This window comes from Motacilla alba, chromosome 1A (genome assembly GCF_015832195.1).
Source record: "Motacilla alba alba isolate MOTALB_02 chromosome 1A, Motacilla_alba_V1.0_pri, whole genome shotgun sequence".
NCBI lineage: Eukaryota > Metazoa > Chordata > Aves > Passeriformes > Motacillidae > Motacilla > Motacilla alba.
In genome coordinates this window covers 70,561,942-70,589,076 of record NC_052031.1, presented here as the reverse complement: position 1 = coordinate 70,589,076, position 27,135 = coordinate 70,561,942, and the positions used below count along the sequence as shown (strand labels likewise).

The following is a 27,135-nucleotide window of genomic DNA, read 5'->3' as shown; positions in this document are numbered from 1 at the left end:
GAGAAAAAGAGCGAAAAGGAGAGGATTTCCCTCCTGAGCGCTGCAGGGATGGTGCTTGAGCTTTACACGGGAAAAGCGCTCCCCCCGGCCGGGAGAGGAGGCTGCCCACAGCCCCGGAGCAAACCTGCACCGAAACTCGGCCAAACCCTCGCAGCGGAGCGGGGTTTTGGAGGCGATAACGAAGGAGGCGGAGGGGAAAGCCGGGGGTTCTGCCGCTGCCCGAGCTGCCGGAGCGGCTCCCGGGGAAGGGCAGCCCGGCCCTGCCCCGCTCGGCATCGCCCGCTGGCAGCCAGGGCATAAATCCGCCTGTCAGGGTGGGGGCAATTACGAGGCCGTAAAAGAGTCAGGAAGATGGATGTTTACGAGCGATTATTACGGGTTGTGTTGTTGTTTTAATAGGAAGCCCGAGGTGGAATCCCAAAGCCAGCGGGCTACGGTCCTGCGAAGCGTTGCGGGCTTCCAGGCTGCGGCTCCATCCAAAAGCCGCTGTTTCCTTCCTCAATACCTGCCTCACTCTGTGCTCGGGGCACACTCTGGCCCTGCCCCTGGGCTGCCCAAAATCACTCTTCACACCAGTGGAATCAGGTGAGGACTCAGTCTGTGCAAACCCCCGTGTGCCCCGAAGAGCGCGGAGTAATGTACTTAGCACTCCTTACAAACCACGGGAAAACACCATCACCAGCTGTGGAGTGACGGAGCTTAAAGAGTCAGGAAACGAGATTAGAAAACAGAATTTCCCAGCCCTCTTTCCCCCTTGCACATCTACAAATCACTAATTTGAGACAGGTTTATAGCCTTTACATATTTATTGGTGCATCTATCTGGATATCATGCCTGTCATCCGGGATCTGAGTATCTGAAATGGTAGCATTAGTGAAGCATACTTGGGATTTTTATTAGAAATGGGTCATAAAAACTGAGTCTCTCTTAAAATAATAGTTTTCCAGCCTAACTATTATGGAATATGGATTTATTAGTCATTTTTATGTTTGAAGCTTGGTTTAAAAACAACCTAGATATTGTTAGCAAAGTTTGGCTCTGAGGAATGGAAAGCCTCTGGTTTTTTTTAAAGGTTAAGGGGCCAGATTAAGAACAGCTGGAAAGGTTTGGAGTTTATTCTGGTGAGACAGCAATCAGCAGGTTGCCATACACATCTAGAAAAACATAGCTGGTTCCATCTACCCTAAACTTCAACCTCCCAGAGACAGAACCAGTACCCAGATAGTAATAATTACTTTTTTTCACTTTTTTTTTTTAAATAAAAATATGCATCTTTCATGTGTTTCTAAGTCTAGATGCATCAGAACAAAATGCAAATAAATGGATATTGCAACACTGGGTAACACACATGCAGCAGTTGCAAATCAGATAGATCAGGCTTTTGACCTAATACTCCCTACCAACTGGCATTTGCTTACATCTTTATTTATCTCCACCTTGTTCACTTTGTTACTTTACACTTACACCTCCTGATACCAGAAATGTTGACACTTCAAATAAAATAATAAAAACAAAAAGAAGGACTAGAGGAATAAACATTCCTTACCTTAATTTCTTTGCTGCCACCCCATTTAGAATTATAATACATGGATCAGAGCAGATAATTGACTATATTCTTTTAATTCCTTGAGCTAAAACATTAATTATTCCATTTAGATTAAAAGCAGCAGCTTTTTTTTTTTTTTTTTTTTTTGGTCTGGACACATTTTAGGTTCTTTCCAGTCTCACATGAAACAGACCAGACCTCCCCAAGGCATCTGCCACTTTCTGCACTGAAGTTGACACAAGAAAGTCAAATTAAGAGTCCTTTTTCCTGGTGTATCCATTCTCACATCCTGCATTAGGTAGCGTGATGGAAGTCAAGGCTCACATAAGTCGAGGCAGAAATTCTCATGCATTGATCAGTGCATGGGAAGATGAACTCTGCAGTGGCCTCTACCACGTGGGATTTGATAAAAATACTACTTCTGCTTCTTTCTGAATGAAATAATGTAATTGTCAGTTATTCATCTACTATCTAGAGGTGTTTCAGGCACCCAGGTTGTGCAGATCTTTCACAAAAAGGCAGCAGTAATTTAATTTTAGAGTCTCCATCAGAATCACTACCAGGTGGGAAAGCATGGTGTGTGATGAGCCAAAGAGAACAGAAGATGAGAAATAATGGCCATTGAGGAGATTTCCTGTGCAGGAACACACACAAAAAAAAAAAAAGGGGGAAAGGCAGGAAGATATTTGTGTTATTTCATTCTTCAGGATATGTTTCCACTGGATTAGGCTGCCTACAGCTGACAGGGACTCCTTAAACAGTATGTTGAGCATATAGTCACCTAAAAATTCTGTCTCCCCTCTCTAGAGAAGAGAAATTCTGGGGATTTCTCTTGTTCTCTACCCCTGCAAATAGTCAACAGCTCAAGACTTCCCTGAAGTTCTGGTGCTGCATCTTTTTGGCCCTTGCAGCCTCCTTTTGATGAATAGGTGTCTATAACAACCCAGAGAAAAAAGGAACCATTCCATGGGATGAGGTCCCTGTGTCAGTCATTCACCAAAGGAACTGCGGCGGTTCACACTCCAGGGAAAACCAGAAATGACCCTTTCTGCCTCCATTTGCAGCACAATCTCCCACAGTGATGGTAGAGATTCTTGGAGACGGCAAAGGAGACAAACCCAGGAAGTTCCATGGGTTGCTGTCACAGAAAGGTCTGTGAGAAAATAAAGGTTGAACATCAAGTTACTTTAAAAAGCTGAACTGGCTTTAACTGAAGGGAAAAAAAAAAAAAGCAGTTTGGACAACAAAGAGAAGGAAGTGGATAGTGAAGAAAAGGAGGTGTAAAGAATTTTTGGACAGCTGACTGTTCCCCAAGACCAGTACATTACATGACAGATTTATGTGTCTCTTTACTGGAGCACTTAAAAATATGCTTATTTACAATTATGAGCGTTTTTCTGACTTCAGTAGCATTTCACAGACTCTCACATGAAATTCAGTTGAAAGTTTTGAAATTACAAATTTTTCATGTAACCAATTGAGCATCCAGAGTAATATGTCGGAAAAAAATTAATGTGTGAGTTATCTTGCTGATTCAATGATTTTAATAGAGAATGTGGCATTGAAACATATTTACAGTGTGAATTAGATTATTTCTATACCATTTTCAGCAAAGAAGTACTAAATAATATAATTTTGGAGTTGAGTGCAGCCATACTCACTAGACCCACACTGCATGTGTCTCATTTAATTCACAATTTCAAGGTTTTCTTCTTGAGAAGAATGTAAAATACATTACTGAGGTATGTCATGAATAAAAATTAACTCCTATATTGTGGAGAACATCCACTTGATGACAAATCAAATTTATTAATTTATGAAAATTTCCATTGTCTTCCATTGTGGTGTGCATAGAAAGAATTCCAATTACTGTATTAGGAAAACAATTAGAATCCTCATGCACTGTAAAGAATAGGCTGATTCAGATTTTTTCCAAGCACAGAAATGGGTTTTCAGTCTCTCTAAGTCTGTTACACTTCCTCAAGAGGCATTTAAAGAAAGTACAATCTTTATATTTCAAAGTAAGGATTGTTCAGAACGGAATTGATTACTTTTAGCTTACACGAATGATCATGATCATGCTAAAGAGTAAAATTCCAGTTCTTGAGAGGAAAAAATGTGTCTGAAGCCTTTTCAAGGTTATCTTCTGTAACTTTTATATATATATTTGCTTTTGCCTATGTATCTTTCATCAGTAGAATCATGGAGTCATGGAATGGTTTGGGTTGCTAGGGATCCTAAAAGTCATTTTCTTCCAACCCCCTGCCATGGGCAGGGACCTCTTGCTCTACCCCAGGTAGCTCAGAGCCCATCCAACCTGACCTGGAAAATTTCCAGGGATGGGGCAGCCACAGCTTCTCTGGGCACCCTGTGCCAGGGCATCACCACCCTCATACTAAAGAATTTTTTCCTAATATCCAATCTAAAGATCTATCCAATCTAAACTTACTCTCTGTCAGTTTGAAGCCATTTCTCCTTGTTCTGTCACTCCAGGCTCTTGTAAAATACACGTGAATGGAGAATTTTTTATGATGCCCATGGAGGGAATCTAATTTTCAAAGAGTAATTCCATTTTATTGCAGCTGAGAATTCACATTATGCAGAGGTTTTTGCTGCAACAGTGAATCCTGGTCTGTGGAAAAATTGGTTTTGGTTTGGTTTTAACTGCTTTTGGTTATAAAACAAACTTTCAGCAGTGACCAGATATTTTTGAAAGAAATGTCCTATAGCAACATGATTACAAGCAGTCTGTTTTGTTTTGTTTTTTTTTTTTTTTTAAGATGCCAACCTTTATAATACTTCAATGACTGTCCCAAAATTTGGTTTGTTTATTTTTGCTAGCATTAGATAATTATGCCAAAAATTTCTCTCATAAATTTAGGTTCAGGAAAAAAAATTCTAAAAATTCTAAAAAAAGTTTTTTTTAAATTCTCTATGTTGTAATTTTGAAGCCACCTGAAGTACTGGTTTAGAAAGCAAATACCTTTTTTAAAAGTAATAATTACAAGTACACTGGCTGCTTCAAATCTGCTCAGGATCCTCTGGTTATTTTGTGCTTTAAATGGTATTTAGTTTTCTGGTTACTGAGTGAAGTTTAACTCTTCCACTATTTTTTTTTTTTTTTTAATATTCACTTAAAAAACTTCTCACTCAACAAATTTGAGTGGATACATAAATGCTGGTAGGATGGAGCCCTATTTCTCCTAAGTTTCCATTTGACTGGACTAGCCAGCTCTTTGGTCCCTAAACACAAAATATTCTCTCAGTCTTTTTTAATCTGGTTGTTTTGTTGTTTTGGTTGTTTTTTGTTTGGGTTTTTTTTCCTAATTCTTAGAAATATTCTGTAGAAATAGAAATACAAGGAAGTCACAAATTCCTCTAACAGGAATTTCAATGCTCTTTCATATAACCTGTTTGGTTACAGTTCTGGGAGAGAACACAAAAATCAAGATATTTACTAACCTGAATACTGTCTTTGGTGTCAGTTCCATTTTATCTTGTGTTCCAGAGCTAACAGTACCAAAAAATGTCAGCAAGTTACTCTCATTTTTAAGTAGTTCTGTAAGAACATTGAGTTTTATGCTTTCTGATTTTGTGGTTTATAATTACGTATAAAAGTGTGCAACTTTTTTCCTAGGAAATGGGACAGATATTTTCAAAGCATCTTTCCCTAGAAAGACTAAAAAAATAAGTTCTGCTTAAACAGCTGAGAAACAGAAATGTAGAAAGTGAATTTTAACTTGTGTCTTCCAAGGAAAAAGACCAAATCTCTCAGAGTAAAGGGAAGCTAAGAATGAATACTTGTTCTACTGATTAGCCAAAAAAAATATTCATTTCATTAAAAAAATTCTCACTTGACATGTAATGCACACAATCAAAGGCTCATTAATAACTTATAAATGACAATCCCCTTCTGAGCCATGTTAGGAAGTTTCTTTTAGAGTGAAAAAAATGTAATGCAAAGTCTTAATTTTCAGGAAACACAAGTTCTTGAATAGATTTGGAATCAAATTATTGTGGTGAGATCAGTATCTAGAGATGCAAGTAAGTATTTAGTGGGATTTTCAAAGATTGTTTACCTTAATCCAAAAATTCTTCAGCTACCTCTACAGTGCTCTGCTTCTAGTGATAAACCAGGTACTAAAGGTTCACTTCTGGGCTCGTCCAGGAGTCTTGCAGTGTCAGCAGAGCTGAATTTTCCATGTCTAAGTCATGCCTGGAAGGATTCTCGAGCACAGTTCCTCCACCTGTGTCACCTGAGAAAAAAATCCCAGAGGCATGTGGTGAGCACATGGAGCAGCTTCCCAAAATCAGCAGTCACAAAGGATGGAGGGCTGGGTAGCAAATTCCTCTCATTCTCCAACTGGGCTTTAAACTCCTGCCCATGGAATATTTTGTTCATCTTGCCAGCCTTGATGATGAATGTGTTTCACTTTGTATAAATAAATAAAAAATAGCTGTGGTAAAAAGGGAGAAGCAATGAGTGTGACACCACAGCCTTGTGGTAGGAACGTTCAGTGAGGGGGGCAGAGACACCTGGATCCCAGCCCCTGTCCTGAGGCTGGTTTGTAGAAGATTTATAGCATAAATGTTGAAAATAAGATTTAAAACAAATATTTAAAATACATAAAGTAACCACTGGAGTAGGGACAGGTGTCTCCATCATGAATATCCCTACTTTTCATGGTTGCCAGATTCCACAGCTCCATGAGCTGTACACCCAAACCTTGACGTGGCTGGAAGCCACAATATACATTCTTGCCCCATGTGCTGGGAAGCAGAAGCTCTCAGCAGGAACTGGTGGTGGCTCTCCAGGAATTGCACCTCCATTTCCATCTTGGAGCTGCATTAGCCATGCTGAGCCCTAAATCAGTGTTCTATCACCTTCAACAGCCTGGACAGCCGTGCTCCACCCCACAACACAGAAATTCCCTCATGTTGCAGCTCCTTCTTGGGGATTTGGTCCCAAGTGGCTAACTGAGAAACAAATACATCTAAAATATCTGTGAAATAATTCTGGCCTTTGACCCTGTGTCTCAGGGGGAGCTAAATCTTACAGTGAAAGTTCGACTCGTGAACCTTTACAGGCTCCCTTTGAGATGCTGTCCTAAATCCTGAAATCTTGACATTTTTCATCAGTTCCTTTGAAGCACAAAGAGGACACGACTAAATCTATCATCGAAATATAAATCATTCATCCACTTTCATATCAGGTTGCTTTAATACTGTCTCCCCTACCACCAGCAAAAGCAGCAAGTGGCATTATCCATTTCCAAGACTGTGGGATCCTGTGCAGTGTCAGAATATTTGGAGATATTATGCAGTGAACATGTACAGATATTGTGCTGTGTAGATGTACAAATATTATGCAGTGGATATTTACAGATATCATGAAATATACATGTACAGATATTATGCAGTGAACATTTACAGATGTTATGAAATGCACATGTACAGATATTATGCAGTGAATATTTACAGATATGAAATATGCATGTACAGATATTATGCAGTGAACATGTACAGATATTATGAAATGTACATGTACAGATATTATGCAGTGAACATGTACAGATGTTATGAAATGTACAGGTATTATGCAGTGAACATTTACAGATACTATGAAATGTACACGTACAGATATTAGTGCTGCACGATCTCACACCTGCCATGAGATGATTTTCTTAGGAAAATGAGGAACTCACTCATATGCTGAAGTGGCTTACAGACACACCCCAGAGTAAGCTTTAGGCACAGCACAGGTGGGTTTGACCCCAGCAAAATCAAGGGAACTGCAAATTCCCATCTCAGTCTGACCTGACTCACTCAGTCCCTCACAGCAGTACAATAACACGAGGAATTTTAACAGCAACATTGCTGAGCTCAATGAGATTAATTTCCTAGTCCCACCAAGTGCTCCAACTTGTTTGCAGGTCCAGCACAAGAACCATATGGAGAGAGGCACAAAAGACAAGTGGGCGGCGCGTGCCGTGGCTCACCATCTGTGCAGCAGGGCGTGCAGAGCCAAAGGAGGAGCAGCTCGTGGCTCCCACAGCTCAGAGCCTGCCTGACAGCCAGCGTGCACGAGGCAGCACCTGCAGCCAGGGCACACCTGGGAAGGTGCTCCTGGAGCTGCCCTGCCAGCTGAGGACAGCAAGGGGTCGACTGGTAGCGGGTTGCCTTGTTCTTCTAAGTTCTCCTGTTTACATTCTTGTAGCGAGCTTTCTCACGCGGTTTTATGTAAATAATTATTGGTTTACGTTCCTTTCTGGAGGAGGAAAGATCTGATAGACTGTTGGTTTGTCCAGTGCCATTGGAGAGGTGGCACTGTCATCCTCCAATCCACTGTCACTTTTGAAAATCTAGAAATATTGAAGTCAGAAATTAAACTTTCTTCTTTTTACCTTAGAAGTTCCAGTGTCCGTGTCGTTTTATTTTGTGTCCTACAGCAACAGTAGCGGGTGAAGACAAATGCCTGAGAAGTGAAAGCCTGTGTTGAGAGAAGGGTTAAAAATTGACTGAGTGGTGTGGATTGTAAAGGCATAAGTGATCCAGCAGCTTAAGATGCTGACACAAAGGTTTTTATTGCAATAGAAAGCCCTGCATTTACTAAGAGCTGGAGATTTTGCCCGAGGCTTCACAGCCTTATAACGTAACATTATTCCAACTGCTGTTGCTTTCTCAGCAAAAATTATAAAAATATAAACACATTTTAAATCCTGCGGCATGCGTTTCACTGAGATTTATAGATGAACCTATCCACTGTAGAGCTGTGTTCTCAGAGAACCTGCCCTGCACCTGCGGAGGGCTGGGAGGATAATTGTGAGCATTGAGAGCCTCCAGCAGGTGTTCCAGGAATGCAGAAATTCCATCTCTGGTTGGCTGGCCTCAGGAGGGAGGAAAGCAGCAAGAGGAAGTGCTTGTGTTTGAGCTGGCATGGCCATGCAAGCCCTTGGCTGGCCAGTGCCAGCCTCTGCTGCTGGCAGCCTCCTTGCCCTCTCTTTGCCTGGGGCTGTTGCCACAGCCAGAGGCAAACACAGAATTTCTGGGGAAGGCTGAGGTGCTGAAGGAAGCAGGGTTGTGAAACAGGAGGGCATGCAAATGAAGGGAGGCTCGGAGGACTCGTATTTCCAACTCAACACGTTCCAGAGTGCTTCAGGAAGATTAGGTGTCACCTCTGTGCTTGGATCATGAAGATTTTGCATTTCAGGTTTTTATCATAAAGGGTATGCAATAAAATATTCAGCAGGAATGTTAATGTTTTGCATCTTAGGGTTTCATTGCCAAGATGATTAATAATTTTCTTTTTAAACAAAAGGGACTAAATAATAGTTAGCCTTTATCTATTAAGTGACCAACTTTGGATTACCTTTTTCCCAGTATTGGAAACATCCATTTTCACATCCTCTCAGCATGTTAAGCAATACCAGGAAAGCAATCTTACAATTTAGAGCAAGAATTTCCACCTCAAACCAGAAGCCTTGGTACTTACAATTGTATCCTGTAGACTGAGGTACAGAATGAATTCCAAATCATACATTTCAAGAGCTTTTTTTCAGTTTCTTCTTCTCTCAATTTTCTTTTCAGAAGAGCAACATGGATACACAGTCAGTTTAAGAATAATAAATAAATCTTGGTCAACCACTTCCAACTTCTTTTTCATTAATTCATGCAAAACTGTCAACATGCCCCTGACTGCAGTGCTGGATTTCAAAGAGGTCTGGAGCAGGGAGGAAAGCATTATTGCAGATGTATTACTGAAAGCAGGAATATCTCTGCTGAGTTTCAGAGAGGCATTTTAAGATTTAAATAATGAATCCTCTGAATGAAAGAAAGTGCCTGGGTGACACAGCAGGGACGGGCTCAGGGGCTGCTCCTGCCTGGGTGGTTTGTGCTCTGTCAGAGCTCACTCCTTTTCACTCTGATGTGGAAAATGAGGGCTTCTTTACTTTCTGGTCTCTGCTGATCCCCAAGCAGTGCCCGTGCAAGTCCTGTGACACGGAACCATCCATCCCTTCCATCCCCTTGGGGCAGCTCTTGAGTTTGGACTGTAGGATACCCAGGGCTGCAGCTGGGTCTGGGCTCTCCATGGCACCACGTCCCTGTCCAGGTATCCCTTCACTCCCAGACATGTGCAGGAAGGTTTTGTGGATGGCCTTACAAGCTGACGTCTCTTGTGCCTTTACCCAGATCCTTTCACTCCTTGAGGAGGACGTTGATGAGCTACTTTGGAGGACTTTTTTGGAGGAACCATTTACTGAGGGCAGCTTCTCTCCTCAATTTAATTACAGGTCCTTCAGCAAGGCTGCAATGCACAGAAGGGCAGATGAGAGCTCAAAAAGAGAGAAAACCCCCTAAACACCCCATTTGCATAGTTTAAAGACTTATTTCTGCCTAATTAATAAAGGGGTATCTACTATTGTCGTTAGTAACTATTAAGATTTATTTGAGGGATCTTTGTTGCTGTTTTCTTCAGTTTCAGGAAGTTGGCAAAAACCAATGAAAAGCATTTCATTAAGGACCATTAAGGATTAAGGACCAGAAAAACCTGAATGATTGATTAAGAGAAGGTTTGTAAGTAAGTGAACAACAAATAACCACCATGGATTGAAGTCCTTTCAGGATCAGGCTTTGTAAACTGGCCCTGCCTGAATAATCATTTTAAAAATAAACTTAGGGGATAGTTAAGCCTTAGTTAAAAATCTGAAAATTACTTAGATATCTTTATTTTAAGCTCCTCACCTCTATGAAGGTCTTGGTAGGACACAGAGAAGTGACACTGCTTAGTTTGCCCTTTGTTTCTGTGGCACACACCAGAACCTGGCAGGCAGTTTTACCTCACTGCTAGCTGGCTCTTCAGAGCTCAGGAGCTGGGTGCCTCTCCATTTCTGAACAAGCATCTGAGCAATGAATCAGAAGGTGTGTTTTATCTCCTCCCTGGTGCCTCTGTGCAGCAGATTGGTTCTTCTCATGTGGTGACCAAGCGTGGGAGTTGGGATGTACCTGGGACTCCCGTGGCTCTGTAGCATCCCAGAGGACAAGGGACACCCCATCTTTCTGCAGGGGCACAAGGGACACCCCATCTCTCTGGAGGGGCACAAGGGACACCCCATCTCTCTGGAGGGGCACAAGTGACATCCCATCTCTCTGGAGGGGCACAAGTGACACCCCTTCTTTCTGGAAGGGCACAAGTGACACCCCATCTTTCCGGAAGGGCACAAGTGACACCCCTTCTTTCTGGAAGGGCACAAGTGACACCCCATCTTTCTGCAGGGACACAAGTGACACCCCATCTTTCTGCAGGGGCACAAGGGACACCCCATCTCTCTGGAGGGACACAAGTGACACCCCATTTTTCTGCAGGGACACAAGTGACACCCCGTCTTTCTGCAGGGACACAGGTGACACCCCATCTTTCTGGAAAGGCACGAGTGACACCCCGTCCTTCTGCAGGGACACAGGTGACACCCCATCTTTCTGGAAAGGCACAAGTGACACCCCGTCTTTCTGGAAAGGCACAAGTGACACCCCGTCTTTCTGCAGGGACACAAGTGACACCCAGTCCTTCTGCAGGGACACAAGTGACACCCTCAGGAGGCAGGCAGGCAGCAGCCATCCCACATTCATCCCATACTTTCCCAGCCAGCAGGAGAGATGTCTGCGTCCAGGGCACTGCATCATCTTCTTTTGCAGCCTACAGATTTCATTGTGTAACTAAAAAAAAATAAAAGTGAAATGACAGGTCCCAGTTTAGGATTTAGTCTGTTGCATTATTTAAAAATCCCCATGAATTTTGGAAGCTTCTAGATGTACTCAGTGCTGTGTGAAAAGAACCCAGAATCAAGAGAACCTGAGCTAGACTTGCCGAGTTTCAAAAAATCTTCGACTTCCTTTGACTCTTTCACAATATTTTTAAAAATTTACTTGCACCTCTTCTATTTAGCAATATCTCATCCTAAGAGAGTAATGTTTGCCGTTCTTTTCAAAACCTGTGTAATCTTTTTCTTGGTTTTAGGACAGGAGCAGGGGCTCCAGCCACATTTCAGTTCATTGCTGGCTAAGTGAACCTTCATGCCCAAATGAGTTCTGAGTCCAACCATCCCCACTCACCCCAGAGCTCCAGGAAAACCCTGCTCATCCTACTGATGTAGAAGGGAGGAACTTGAATGGCTTTTGAATAAGGCATTGATTTGTCCACCAATGTTTTATGGCCTTCACATGGGTGGAAAATGGTTTGTTTCTTCTTAAGTATTCCAGTGATCCCAGAATTTTCTGGTTTTATTTAAAAATATTAATATTTTCATATTAATAGTGGAGAATAGGTGGGTTTGTAGCATGATTCCTTATTCCTCCCAGATCATATTTGAGTATTTTAGCAATAAAGCACCCCCACGATAATTACAGAAGGACTTATTACTTAATACAGGAGAAAAGCAACATTTACATTTAGATTGCTAATAATAATTGCACTCCAGTAGCTTACAGCTGCAAAAGAGATGAGCAAATCTTGGGGTGCAGAGTTCAGCCCTTCCTTTCTGTGAACTGGATTTAAACCTGAAGCCAAACAAAACTGTGAATTGTGAGGTGGTTTTGATTTTACTCTCTAGTCAGCAGCTGGCTCTGAAATATAACCATAAATTGCTCAAGTCTATCAGAGGTATTTTAAGACAACCTCTTCATTGAATCTGGGCCATTTCAAATTCATAATGAAATCTTAACCCAAACAAGTTCCACAGGCAGCAGATACTGATCTAAACACCATTGATTAAAAAATAAATAAAATAAAAATAGACATTTCAGTCTCAAAAATGAAGTTACCTGCAAAGCTCGAAGCATGCAGCCGTGATGAATCAGGAAGCCAGGCATGGTTTACTCTAGGTATGGTTTAAGAAGCTGTATTTGGCATCTGCCATCATTTACCATTTCAATGTACAAGGGGAAACTCTGAAGAGATAGCTGTGGATTGAGGGCCAGCCTAGGTGCTGTTTGTTCCTTGAACGAACAAAATGTCATTTACACCCTCACTCTGGATGCCTTTGTTACATTATCTCACAGAAAAACTGAGGGGGCTTTTGCAAAGGCACTGAGAAATCAGAGGCTGTTTCCCTCTTGTGAATAGGTTTTCCTGAGTGACAATAAAATACCCCTCCAGTAACAATAAATTTATTTAATTAAATAGCAATTTAATTACATGCCGAAGCACGCTCACAGGTGTGTTTGATGTGACACAAACTGTGAGACAGGTACTGCAGAGGGTGGTAATTCAAAGTCTAAATCACAAAAATCTGTATTACAAAGATCTTTTAAAGAATCCCATCTGTGAAGCCAGTGAGTTAATGTGCTGCCTGGGACTCGTTCTGACAGGTCCAGCTCATTACACTCAGACACCACTGGCACAGCTGAGTCTGCTGGGAGCCTGAAAGTCTCTGAGAACCTTCAGAGTGACATTTGGGATAACAGGCCTGAATTTCAGCCATGCCCACTTGCTGCACTGTATTTTTGGCTCCAGCCACATGCCAAGATCAAATTCCCAGACTTTCTCCGTGCCCGAGCAAATATTGTTGGACCCAGATTTGGAACACTCACCAAACACAGACACAGCATGTCCCTGTGCACAGCTGCTGTCACACAGGGCTGGGCACCAAGGGGGTGCCTCTGCAGCCTGGAACATCCCATGGCATGGAAGGACAGCGTGCATCTCACTGCTGACACGTCAAGAGAGTCTCCAAGGATACCTTGGAGTGATCTCCAGTCAATCCTCAGCCAGCTGGGGGAAGAGCAGACAATGTTCCTCCAGGCAGCAGTGTAGGGACCAGCTCAGGCCCTTTGGATGCCTTGTGAGGGGTGAGCTAGAACAGAGGCTGGACGGAGTTAAAAAGCAGGGATTTATTCAAAGGATCTCCTCCATGGATCCACCTTGGGCAGCACAAGAGCCCAGCCAGGGCTGCACCCAAGATGGACCAAAATGGCCCCAAAATGAACCCAAGATGGACCAGAATGGTCCCAAAATGAACCCAAGATGGACCAGAATGGTCCCAAAATGAACCCAAGATGAACCAAAATGGTCCCAAAATGAACCCAAGATGAACCAAAATGGTCCCAAAATGCACGAGCGCTCCCGGGGTCTCTCCCTTGGCTCAGCTCTGCTCCATTTGCACCTTGCAGTTCATTGTCCCATTCCAGCTTTAGCCCAGGCACTCCCACCCTGCTTGTTTTTCTCTCTGCAGCCCACGCTGTTTGTGCTCCTGGGCTGAGCTTTGGATCATTTGTCCTTGGTGCCCAGCTGGAGCAGGAATTGTTTTGTCTCCCTGCTCAGTGCAGAGAGCTCAGCATCCCCTCATGTGAAGCCCAGACCCACACACTAAAGCAGCACAGAATGTGAAAATATAAAAGCCAAAAATTAAGGTACCACTTTAAATCCTGCAGTGCTGAGCTTGGTTAATAAAAGCTAGGCTTCAATTTGCATGCCAAATCACTGTTCCCCTCTCCCTGCCCTCCTGAAGCTGATGGGGCCGTGTTGTTTTAGCTGGGAGATGGTACCAGGTACAAGCAGAGAGGAGCAGAGCACACAGGAGTTACAGCAGGCTGCTCTGGCAGTACAGTTCTGACATCAAGGCTGAAAGTTATGCTTGTGTCCAGATGGGCTCTAAGGGCAGGAACAGCCCCCTCACTATTCACTTTTTAGAAGGAGATTCAGCCAAGAAGATGTACAAATGTCCAGGATCTAAATCTCATTGCCCTTGAAGAGACAGACACTGCTGCCTTCCCTTATAAAGAGCACTTGTTTGTCATCTTAAACATAAAAAAACATTAACAGAAACCATTCAAAGACTGCTTTTTGCTCAGGCTTTCTTTGTTTGCATACAATTTATACTTCACTCTGTTTCTCAGAACACAAACTTTGGAAATGTAAAGGTAATAGAATGGAAGATTATTGTTCTAGGGAAAAATATGAGGTCAAAGATTTTTAAGTAAAAAAGAGAATAACTTCTAGCTTAGAGAATGCTTTAGGGTGCTCTAACAAGACCTCTGTTACTGATGTCAGGATCAGGAGAGAAAGTGCAAAACTTCTCAAATGTCTTTGTTTGTTTGTTTTTTTTCCTTCATTTCTTTGGGACAGGATTGGTTCATCTTACTAAAATTATTTGTCTGTGCTTTAAAACACAAAGTGGGATTTACAGTGCTTCATCAACTTCAGTTGAAGGCCAAAGAAGTGAAAAAAGGGGGGAAAACAAATAAACAAATTTCCCCCAAAAGAAAAAAAAAATATTCACCTGATGGTGTATACTGATGAGAACAGAGGTTCCCAGCCAGTGCTTGGATATCAGCACATCTGAGACTGAAATAGGAGATATCTCCAGTAGACATTCCTGGAGACCTTCTTTGATGGTATCTGGGATCTTTATTTTATTAAAAATGCAAAAGAAAAAAAAGGAAACTCTGTGAAAATAAAAATGAACAGAGAGAGATCCAGGCTACAAAGCAGCACTGCCTTCAGAAAATATGGAAGCATCATTAGCAAAGAAAAAGAAAAAAAACAACAAAGCCTAAATATCCAAAGCCCCTTCCCCCAAAAAAACAACAAAAAAACCCCAATAAACACAAACCAAACCAACCAAAACAACAACCACCAACCAAACTGAAAAAAAACCAGCAAACTCTGTCTTAAATGGTGGAAGAACTCACCCTCATTTAAGCACCAGAATGGAATTCACTGTCAGACTTTGCCTTTCAAGATTAAAAAAAAAAACCAAAAAACAAAAACCCAAACAAAATAATAGAAAAATCCCATGAAAGACCCAACTGTGAGTTCAATGCCAACATCACCAGAGTCATGTTCAGCCCACTTTAAAATAAGAAAGGCTATTTTAAAAAGTTTAGATAGCAAGGTTGAAATACTGAACAGGATGGAGAAAGATGGTAAAATAGTCCTGAGCAGCCTCTTTTGCTTTTTTTTTGAGTTGTCAGTAGCACATCCTCATCAAACATTCAGGATTCCTAGCTCAGTGTGGTACCATTCAGAATTTTTGTGTACACAGGAGATAGACAAGGAGCACTTTTCTTCCAAAGCCATTAAAATCCATTAGGGATAAAAAAATAGTCCTTACATCACAGCAGACCATGAAATATTTCTGAGTTTCCTTATTATGGCAGGCTGCAGCAGCACAAAGGGAAAATGAGATTTTGCTGCATCCTACATTTGTGGCCACAGGTAGAGTTACTGCTTGCATGCACATTCCTGCTCTTGGAATGCCACTGCAAAGGAATATTCTGAGATAAATCATCTGAAGATATGAAGTCAAATACTCTCTTTAGATAATTGTAGCTGATCAAACCCACCTGTTTGTCGTGCACTTTCCATGAAGAAAAGGTTTCTGAGGAAAATTTGGAGTGTACATGCCCAACAGGCTTTTTAATCAGTCTACTTATGAATCTTAATTTATAATTAAAAGTGAAGGAATTTTCATCCAGTGCCTAAATTTTTTTCCCCTGAAATTAAGGTAAGAGTTATGATTCTGGAAGTGTTTGACACAGAGGTAAATAATATATGATCTGTTTACTTATGGTATCAGCTGTCATCATTCACTGATCACGAACAATTGAAATATATTCCCACTGAAGTAGAAGATCATAATATTATTTTTTTTCACATTTGATAAGTGACAAAAAGTATACACATACAAATTCATGTTAACATAGTAATAAAAATGATCTTGCACACAACAGTTACATAAAAATAGCTGTACAACACTTTGAACACTGACACTACCTAGTTTTAGAATCAGTTGTGAGAATGAAAGGATGGGCAAAGGGAAAAAAGATATTGCTCCAGGGCATTTGAAATAAAACAAGCTGTTCAGTTACATGGCCACTGTTGCCCTTTTGCCTCTTAATATTTTTATATGAAACAGATATTTTTTCACATCCAGTCTAGCATAAAACAAAACTCATATAGGCCATTCAATTTTGAACACATTCTCTCAATATTTAGTTCCCTGCCTTGCCAATACAGCCCTTCAGTGCAGGGGCAGGCTGGCTGAGCTGCATGCTTGAGGGATTAAAATAAAAATGTTTACATACCTGTAGATGGGTAGATAGGTGTATGCATAAACACAGACATATAGAAATGTGTGTATATATATTTGCATTGAGGGGTTATGGATGGAAACTCATTCCAGCCACAATTTCAGTACGAGTAAAATGTTTCCCTCATTGGAAATGGAGCAGCAAGGACTGCAAGACTTCCACAAAACAAAACAAACCAAGCCACACTGAAGGTTTGCAGCATCCATATTTTTGATTTTAAACCCAGGAGTTTCTTAGGATGAATGAGCTAATAAATGTATGACTGGTGATCAGGTTTGGTCATTCCAAATCTTTCACATTATTAGGCTTCTGTTCACAGCTGGTGCTATTTGACTGCATGATTAGTGAAACTTTCATCAGTTAGTGTTTCATCATGATTAGTGAAACTTTCATCACAGTTTCTGAGTATTTGAGGAGAATAAAAATAATAGATTTAGAATTCTATTGCTGCTTCAAGAAGACAAAGGCATTGGATTGTTGTTTTTTTCTAAATGAGAACAGAACCCTCGTGCTAATCTATCAAACTGCATTTCAGTTTCTGTGCATTTTAATTTCAATGTTTTCTATAAGGGGAAATCCAAGTTCAATACTTACTGTGAAAATTTAATTTCTGGGAGGTCCTCAAGGACCTTTAACTAAACTCTTTTCCTCTGCCCATCGTTCAAACCAGCTCCATATGTCACTAGGGGATCTTCCTACAAACAACCAGAAGCTGATTTTGCAACTGTTACCATTAATATTTAAACCTATGATCTAGAAGGGAGGGGACTCCTAATTGTAGAAATCTTGTACAATTCTGGTGTTTGTGATTATTCCCAGAGAGTGAACAAATGCTGAAATTAAAAGCAAGTAAGCACAGAATAATTACCAGTGCTAGAAAAGTACTAGAGTTATTTCTGGTGTGTTTTAGAAAGATAAAATACCTACAATTGAACAATTCCAATTCCAATGTAGCTAGAGACCAATGCTAAAATCAAGACTCCATCAGTCTTCTCAGACCTACTGAATTAACTTAAATTTTCTTTCTTCTAGACAGGCATGTACAGAATAAGAAAATATTTCATTAATATGAGAATTAAGCATTTACAGAATAAGAAAATTTATAGAATAAGAAAATACTTCATTAATATGAGAATTAAGCATTTACAGAATAAGAAAATTTATAGAATAAGAAAATACTTCATTAATATGAGAATTAAGCATTTACAGAATAAGAAAATTTATAGAATAAGAAAATACTTAATATGAGAGTTAAGCCCTTATAAAGTTGATTTTTCTGGACAGAGTCAACATCATTAGTGTCCTTAAATTGACACATATGCTGAAGTGTTACATATTATTTGGAGCTCACAACAAATATTTGGAAGCATAGGGGAAAAAAAAACATTCAACAAAAGAACTGAACAAAGGTAAAGAAGAACTATGAAACAAATTTGCTTAGCTAGTGAAATAGTAATGATACTTCCCATTTTTAGACCATTATTTCTCCATTATTTCTTCTGTACTCTCAAAAGGGTACAGATTTGTCAGTTAGGAGCCAAAGACTGTTTGAAGCTGACACTTGCAATGTAACTTACTGAAAACCACCTAGAAAGAGTTACATGAGTGTAAAGTAGAACATAAATACTCAATGGAATAAGTAGAATAAGAAGAAACAATGTTTCTGACCTGCATATAATATAACCTTAAACCACTCCCAGCATTTTGGAAATATATCTAAATTTCAGCAAGACTTGTTTTAGAGAATCAGAATGTTTTAGATTGGAGAAGTCCCTTGAGATCATCAAGTCCAACCACAAACCTCAAACCACCAAATCCACCACTCAACCATGTCCCCAGGCAGTGTGCTTGCACATGTAGAATTTTATATCTTTTATATATCAAAGACACAACAAGGCTCATCTCCTAAAAATAGCCTCTCATTTCTATTTCTTCTAACTGTAATACCTCAAATTCCAGTCCACACTCACAAAATAGCATTGTTGAGAAGGTTCAGAAGCTTTCCAAACTTCTGGAATTCATCCAAGGAGGACGATGATTTGGAAGAGTTTTTCTGAATTTCCCTATGGTTTCTCAATTAAGCAATTGATAGTCTTAACGAAGCCAGTAAAAGTCTTATTCATCTGCCCCATGTTCCATTTATTTCATCTTGCTCCTGGTAAGCAGCACAGAATTATTAAAACAGGTGTTTTCCATGGTGAACTGAGCTATCCCATAATTCCTATTACACCAACAATGCAAAACATGGCAGTCAAAGGCCAAATTCCCAGCAGCGTGTGAATCCTAGACTGCTATTTAAATTTTCAGCCCTTGTCTAAAAATGCTTTAATTTTACTTTCCCTTGGATAGTCATGACATGGATACAAGGCCTGCAACCCATTCATTTTGAGAAATAAAATTAATTTCTAACCTCTTAACAATTTGCCCGCCATCTCACAAATGAAAAACTCATTATTCATTATTACATTAATTGGTTTCAAGGACAGTAGCTTTAAACAGACGTATAAACAGTCACTCTAATCTTATTTACTGGCAACAGAGATGAATAGCACAAATTTTGAGTTTCACCATGGTAATTTTTGTGCTTAGCCTCTTGTTCTGCAAGCACAAATGCATTATTAGAGAACTGGGCACAAGCTATCTACAATGAGATTAAATGTTTTAGCCATTAATATATTTGTATTATTTATTATACTTTTCCTGAAATTAGTAGGTAAAAGAGTTTTGAAATTCAGATTATTTTGGAGCAGCTCAGGAAATTACATCATCTCCATGGCAATATTAATTCCAGGTTTCCATCACTCCTCTTCTTACATGGGGGAAGGGGAGCAGGAGAGGAAGTTGTCAATGAGACAATTAACACAAAATGAGGCTTAGCTGAGATCTAATCTTCACCAGAAAAACCATCCTTCTTGCTGATTAAACAATCAACTCTGCTGCTAAGGAAATAGCACAAATTTTACACAACTATCAAAAGAGAATGAAGACTAAGCTAATTATTATAGCTCAACAGTAAATTGCCAAGAAGTTTCCAATCATTTAGGAGCAGCCCTTACTCACACTTTGGGGTTAGCATGTCCCAGCTGTAATTTACCACTGAAATGATACACAGATGTCAGTAATTCCAGGCTTAGGCACAGTCCCTGCAGGAGAACAAGAGGGAATACAATTTATTATTTCACTTCATAACTATAGTCAGAGATGTTTAAGAAAAATGCATCCATGTACACTGGCAGTTACAGCTCCTTTAAATTAGGAATAGTCCCTGTGGTTGGACTGTCCCAGGAAACCCAGTAATTGCTTGCCTTGCATGACTGTTATCATCTTGTGGCTGATTAGAGCAGCAAAATTACAGCAGCAATCAGGGAAACTCAGCAGCTGGGGGGGTGAACGTGGTGCATGGCTCTTCTGCAATCTCCACTGCCCGTCAAAAGAATTTGATTTATTTGCTAACACAACTTCCTTGGTTAGAAAGTACAAGCATGATGGCATCCTCCAAGTGACCAGATAAAAGGGAATCAAGGACAGGGGAGGATGGGAAATGGGATTATGATATGATTTTGATTTCCAAATCTGCATGGAATGAACAATAATACACGTGTCCTTCCCCCACAGGACGAGGAAAATTACATAAGTAATGAAACGATTGGATTAGGAAATGGACTAGAATACCAGAACTCTTTTGGGAATGTTTTCCAATCAACCAGATGATAGATAACCTAAGAAATGACAGCGGAAGGCAGCAACATTATTATGTTATTAAACTCCTTTCAGCAAATACATCTAAGCACAGAAGAGCCATTAGGCCTCCTGCTCTTGTGCAGTCCAAGAAATAAGGTCAGTTCTTCATTTAGCTTCATGCAAGAGTACAGAGTTACTGCAGGGAGATTATACCTCAAATATATATGAGTGTGTGTATACACATGAATACCTTACTTCATGAAAACCCTTGCTGGATAACTGAGTGTAGCAAAGGTGAGTTATAGGACATGAAAAATGAATGAGAAAGCAGGGAGCATCATGGTTTTTGTTTCCAAACACATTTGTTTTATGAATTAAATTCCCTGCTTGCTGAGAAGCCATGGTTTTTCCTGGCTTCTCTTTAAAATAATCTTACAGCTCTACATTCCCTTTACCTCTCGTGTAGCTACAAAGCACTTTTTCCAACCTGTGAGACATGTTCCAGCTCGCAGGTGTCCCAGCACAGATCCCACCAGCGCTGGCTGAGAAGGCCATAATTACACCTGGGTCACATGTGAGCTCCCCAGAACAGCACCAAAGACCAGAAGGAGTTTTCACAATGCCTGGAAGGAAAATATGTGTGAAAAGTGACTTTGGGTAGCTCTAGCAAAAGCCATTTCATCTGTTGGCAGCACAGGTTGGATACATCAGTGCTGTGTAGTGTTGTTTTTTTAAATAGAAATAAATATGTTTGAGCTGCCAGTGATGCAAGGAGAAAGCTGTGGGGCAAAACAAGGGAATGACTCTCCTTCTAAAAGGAAACAGTTCAAAGGCTCAAGGAAGAAGGAGATAGAGACAGGGAGGTGCAGCACAGGGAGGAGAATCTGCAGAAGAGCAGCAGGCTCGGGGGGGGATGAAACCGCAGGGAAATTGAGACTCGCTGCTAGAAATTTCCCCTGAGAACTTTAAGAATAGGCAATTGTCATTGGGAGATGTTATTTCTCTTATAATTTCCTTCTAGAAACAGTATCCAAATCCACATGTGCAGACAAAGACATGCTTTTTCTTGGCTTTTTGTCCAGACACATTATATTTTGGGTATGTGCACCAGAGCTTGCCAAACAGACATAATTTCCAAATTCAGAGTTTTATTTCAAGCGTAACTTCGTTACACTCAAAATTTGTTTTAACCAATTTGAAACTGAAACCCCTGAAAGTTACGTTTTTCACAGCAGCCTTTGCTCCTCGGGCTCCAGGAGGAGCAGACAAAAGGCTGATTTCCTCAGGAAGAAGTTGCCACATGGCCCTGGTGCCTATAGCCCCGCAGACTGCACCTGCCTCCAATACCCACCGAGCTCTGGCCACCCTCAAAGCAAACAGAGCTCATTTGATGGAGCAGCTCCCATGCCTGTAAAAACCTCACCAGATTTCAGTTCATCTCAGCACCAAGCCCCCTCCTCTCCCCCCCAGCCCCAGCAAGCAAATCCCCACGTTCCTGCTTTCTGCGATGAATCCAGCGCAGATTCTCTCCTGATTCCTGCAGTGGCGTGGCTGGGATGGTGCTTGGTGTCCTCAGCCATTATTCAGCAGGAAGAGCTGGGTTTTCCTGTAGTTTTGGTAATGATGGCTTGGCCCCGGGGAAGGCAGCTGCTCCAGTCCATGCCCTCGCTGGTGTTGGCACATGCCGTGCCACGGTCACGGTGCAAAGTGAAGTGGCCTCATTAGCATCTCTTGACTGAAAAAGGATAAAACTTAAAATGAATCCATCTGTTTTCTCTGCTGCTTTGTTTATACTTTCTAATGCTGGGTTTTGGCAGGCCCAGGCACTATTTATTCATCACTGTTGTCACTTATCCCTTCATCTAGCCACAGAATTTTGAATAGGAGTGTTCACTTACTCAGGCAAATTTTTCTCTGCGTATTTGTTTGTCTTTTTGGATACAAGTGCCAAATATTTATTTGAAAGTGAAATCCTGAACAGCAGTCATGTGAAAGCAAAGAGACCGGGAGGAAAAGGGAATAAAGGTACGTTTGAAAGCACTCAAACTGCAGTTCCTGTCAACAGATTACACTTTCATTCTGTATAATGAGCTTTCCTCACCGTACTAGGAACCTCTGCCTTATGCTGAGAAAAAGCCAAGTATCCTTGCACCTGTTTGAAATGTTTGTGTTTGGCAGTGGTTTTTATTCTTAGAAATAAGAACCATAATCAACCATAACCAATAGGATCAATAGGAACCATAAGCACTAAGACCATAATCATAGAATGGTCTGGGTTGAAAGGGTTCATCGAGGAATGGTCTGGGTTGAAAGGATTTATTGAGTTCCTGCCATGGCCAGGGCCACCTTCCACCAGACCAGGCTGCCCAGAACCCCATCCAACCTGCCCTTGGACACCTCCAGGGATAGGAATATGCAGACTTCTCCTATGAACTGAAGAAAGGAATCCCTTTAAGACCAAAAACATGGAAGGAGAGAAGTACAAGGTTAATGGACACTCATGAAAGAGTGGGGAGCACATGCTGAAAAAAAGATTCCCAGAGGCTACAGAGAAATGATTGTGCCCCTTCAGTGCCTCAGTAACTCCTCAGTTAGGGGAGACAGCTCCAGCCATGGTCATCACAGTCAATGTGATGGAAAAGGAATGAAAACGTGGCTTCACTGTCTGCTTAAAAGGGTCTAAACAGATACTGGGATTGCTGAAATGATGATTTTTAACAACTGTAGCCCAAGCCTTCACCAGAGCTGTGTTCCATGGTTCTTTAACTTCCTCACACCATTAACTTCCCTTAAAACGGAATCTCTGCTCACTGCAGTAAATTTAGTTAGGCAAGAATCCCTCAGAGGGGAATATGATTAGCAATAATTTATATCATGCTCAGCAGAAGAAATATTGCACAAATGACAGTTTGTATCATTGTGGATTGGGAGATCTGGGCTGGCCAGAAAGAACACTCCTTATTTTTAAATAAGCTTTAATTTCTGTAACCTTGAGTCAAATCAGAGATGATTTCAATGCATTTGTAAAACTCCTTAGCACTGATGAGGTCGCACAGATACAGAAATGGAGTTGTTTATTCTGCCTCACTAAATAGTTGTGGCTGGACCTTGTAGCACCTAATCAAGACATAATGAATGCATTCATGTTTGCAAAATCACAAGAAGTGGAAGTTACTGCACAAAGGAGGTACTGTGAATAGAAATCAAATTTAAAGTAACAGGATAAGGGTTAGAACAATTTAATTTAAAAAAAAATAGCATGGTGATAATTTGTCATTTGCAGAAGGATGCAGACAGCCATTATGTGAAAAAAGGGAAAAAATGCTTTCTGTGCCTTGGGTGCTGACATTTGTTTCTGACACAGATGGATGGAAATTTCACCTTTAAAATTATATCTGTAGATAACCTTGTAAAGGAGCACTGGCCCCTCCTTCTTGCCAACAGAAGCATCATTTTGACTGTACACAAACAAAACTGGAAGGTCACTGGTTCAGCCAGACAGGCCAAGCAGGCCCTGCTTGCAAATATACCTATTTATTTTGAAAGAAAGGAGTTATACTAAGTTTCTGCACCCTAATATGCCCTCACCTCCACTCTCCCACATACCTTTTGACTGTCAGATCATGTTTCAGATAAATAAAATCACAGACATTATCCAATTTTCAATTGGAACAGCGTTAAACATTTGAGGAGCTGTGTCAGAAAAGCAGTCTTCAGGTCATGCTGGGTTCCTACCCCTACTTCAAGCCTCAGGGTGCCCTGCTAACCCTCCGTGTTCAGTGTGAGAAGCCAAACTCACAGCTCTAGGTTGTCCTCTGGAGCAGGTGTAGCCAGGAATGTTTCACCTGGCCCGTGTACTTTGAGAGGACACAGCCCAGCAGCTGCCACACCCTTCCTCATGGAATGTAAAAAATCAGCCCGCACGTGATGTTCTGCAGATCCATTGCTTCTGGACAAGGGTGACTGGAAATATTGCCCTCAAAGTGCCACCTGAACCCCCAAAAGTCATTTATCCATTAACCCTTGATGAAAAAAATCCATTTAAAAAGCTCTCCATTGTGTTGACTTTTGCACCCTTTGACGACATTGAAATGATCTCACCCTTAAAGGCACTAAAACCTCACAGGTTGTGCAGACTTTAGAATTTTCATCTCTCTGACCTGCTCCAGCATCACTGATCTCCATTTTCCCCACCTGATTTGATCTCCAGCCTAAGCACCAGTGACATTTCCCTTTTCCACATGAGCTCAGCCAGTTATAGCTGCTCTCCAGATTATTTTCTTGACGGGTGTGTTGTGACCCTGTTTGATGTGGTGCTGCAGCTTTATCTGCTGAGATAAATCTTCCTCTGTGAGCTCATGTGGGAAGTCCCACTTTGAACTAATTGTGTGTGCAAAGTAAGCAGAGTGATACAATGCACATAATCCAAAGGTACTTAACGTGCAGTAAGCTGCCCTACTTTTGGTAGAATTGTCCTACTTTTCAGTCAGCAATTTTGCAAAAAACTGGCTAAATATCCTACTTTTTGCCATTACACTTTTCCTTCCTTGGGGAAAAATAAGGAAGATAAAGCGTACAGAGAATGTGCAAAACATTTTTCCACGTTTCTCCTATATCCTTTTTTTGTTGTTCTATCAGCATTCATCTCAGCACTAGAAAATACAGAATCAAAAGCAGGCCTTGCTTCAGTCATGCCTTGTATTTAAACAAACTGATCAAAGCACTTTATAGGACTTTATTAAGCCAAATGAAGTTCAGTAGAGGTATTAAAATTGTCTTGTCACTGCAGCAAGAAAGGTTAAAGGATTTTCTCGTGGTCCTGCTGGGTCAGTCATAGAAACAAGAAGCACAGATCAAAATTATCATGCTGTTCCCTTTCATTACTGCCTCTACTTCATTGTGGGTTTTGGTGCTGTAAGAGCTGATGACACAGTGCAATGCTTATTATGATCTCTATTGGGTTTTAACTTAAATTTTAAGGGGATATTTGTAACTAATACAGAAAAAAAAATTAATCAGGCCATACATAGGAAAAATTATTAGCTAACAGCAGTTTACCAAATAGTTGAACCACCAGAAATGCTTTTGTCTTCCAAAGTATGCACATATCAAGAGCAAATTGTGTAAATGCATCAAATTACTAGGAGTTGTGTTGAAAACAAGGTGTTGACAAAGTCAGCCTGACCACAGGACAAGGGCTGAACATTTCTCCAACTTCTCCCTGCACTCCACTTCTATTCCTTTAATTCTAGATTCCTAAAGTTCAGCTTTGGTTCCAAAAACAACCTTATTTTTAAACTCACCCTCCAAGTAGATTTTAACGTCTCTCAGCCATGGTCTTTTCTTTCAGAATGCCCAGAAAAATGGCCCTAAATGACCCCCTAGCTGGGCAAGACAGGCCTTTTGCCCTTCCTTCCAGTTGAGCACATCCACTCTCCTCCTTCCCACTGCCTCACCTCATGCTCCCCCCTTGGGTTGTTCTTTCCCTCCTGCCCAGGGGACGTTCAGCTCTTGCTGTTCAGCTGTAGACCATGTCTGGGCTGCTCCTTCTGAGCAGGCAAAGCCTTTGTGCTGAATCTGGTAGAACACACGTGCAAAATTAGCAGAAAATTTAGGCCCAGAGAGTGTTTTTCCTGAAGTTGTTTTAAAGGCGACCTGCTGAATTTAAAGGATTTGAAGGAAAGAGCCAATCGTGTCTTTCTTGGCTGTGGTGGGAAAGAAAATTCCTTGTCTCTTCTCATCTCTATCTGGACCATCAATTTTCATCGTTCCTCTTTCAGTCTGAATTATTTGAGTGCTTTGAGTTTCATCTTTGCTGCTGGCTTCCTGTACTCCTGACAGTCTCAGCTGTTCCTTGTTTCCTAGCACTGGCTCCTGCACAGGGTATGTGCAGATAACCTACAGAGCTTACTCTGGGATATATCACAAAGTCAAAGCACCTCCTGAAGGTGTCAAAGATGAATTTCTACTTCAGAATTTACTAGGAAGTACTGCTATAGATGCACACATCTCTTGCTATTCGAGCATTTTTAAAACCTTTTAAACCTTTTTTAAACATTTTTTAAAAAACAAATACTCCAGGAGCCCATTATCAAAAAAGCAAAGGGGTGCACTGTGCTAGCTCTCCAGACATACAAGGCTCTTGGAGAAGTTGTGCTCACAGACAGTGGGCTACTATTTTAACTGAAATTTGGGGAAAAGTGGGGAAAGGGAGGAAATCTATCTGCATATTGTCTTTGTCCAGCCACCTATCAGTAGCCTAGTCAACACAGTATGTACTCAGACATTGGAATTTTTAATTTCTTTATCAGCTCTTAAACCCCATCAGTATTTTCCAGAGGAGATGTCCGATTTCTGAAGCACCCCAAAAACATCTGATGATAAAAACAAAGCACCTTACAAAGGCCCCAGTGAAATCTTGCAGCCTTCTGCCATTCCCCCGGCAGGGTTATGCCTTTTGTGGCCATGAAGTGATGAAATCTCATTGCAAACCTCATTTTCCCAGAAGGCCCAGAGCCAGCTGCCACAGCCCACAAAGTGGTCAGGCTTGGCAGGGGAGTTGCTCTGCTCATATCTGGGACAGCCCCCATCTCGTAGGGCAGCAGTTCCAAAATATTCCCCTGGTGGGACCTTGGGAAAATCTACAAAGGTAATTCAGCTGAGGATCTCCTTGTTAGTGCAACAGGGACTGGTTTGCATCCTTTCTTCAAACTCTCTCTCAAGCCAAGCTGGTGCAGGTGGCAAAGTTCTCTGTTTAACTTTTCATTCCCCTATCAAATGGCAAAACTAAGTGTTGACCTGCATATCTAACATTTCTCAGC

General features: G+C 41.1%; 1 long non-coding RNA gene across 1 annotated transcript; it reads right to left on the bottom strand.

Moving 5' to 3' along the window:
* Positions 1-1,679: 1,679 nt before the first annotated feature.
* Positions 1,680-10,715, bottom strand: LOC119708222. The gene is made up of 3 exons (XR_005258989.1): positions 9,039-10,715; positions 5,626-5,802; positions 1,680-2,699 (listed from the first exon to the last, which is right to left on the bottom strand). It is a non-coding gene; the product is annotated as an uncharacterized LOC119708222 (long non-coding RNA).
* Positions 10,716-27,135: the final 16,420 nt, after the last annotated feature.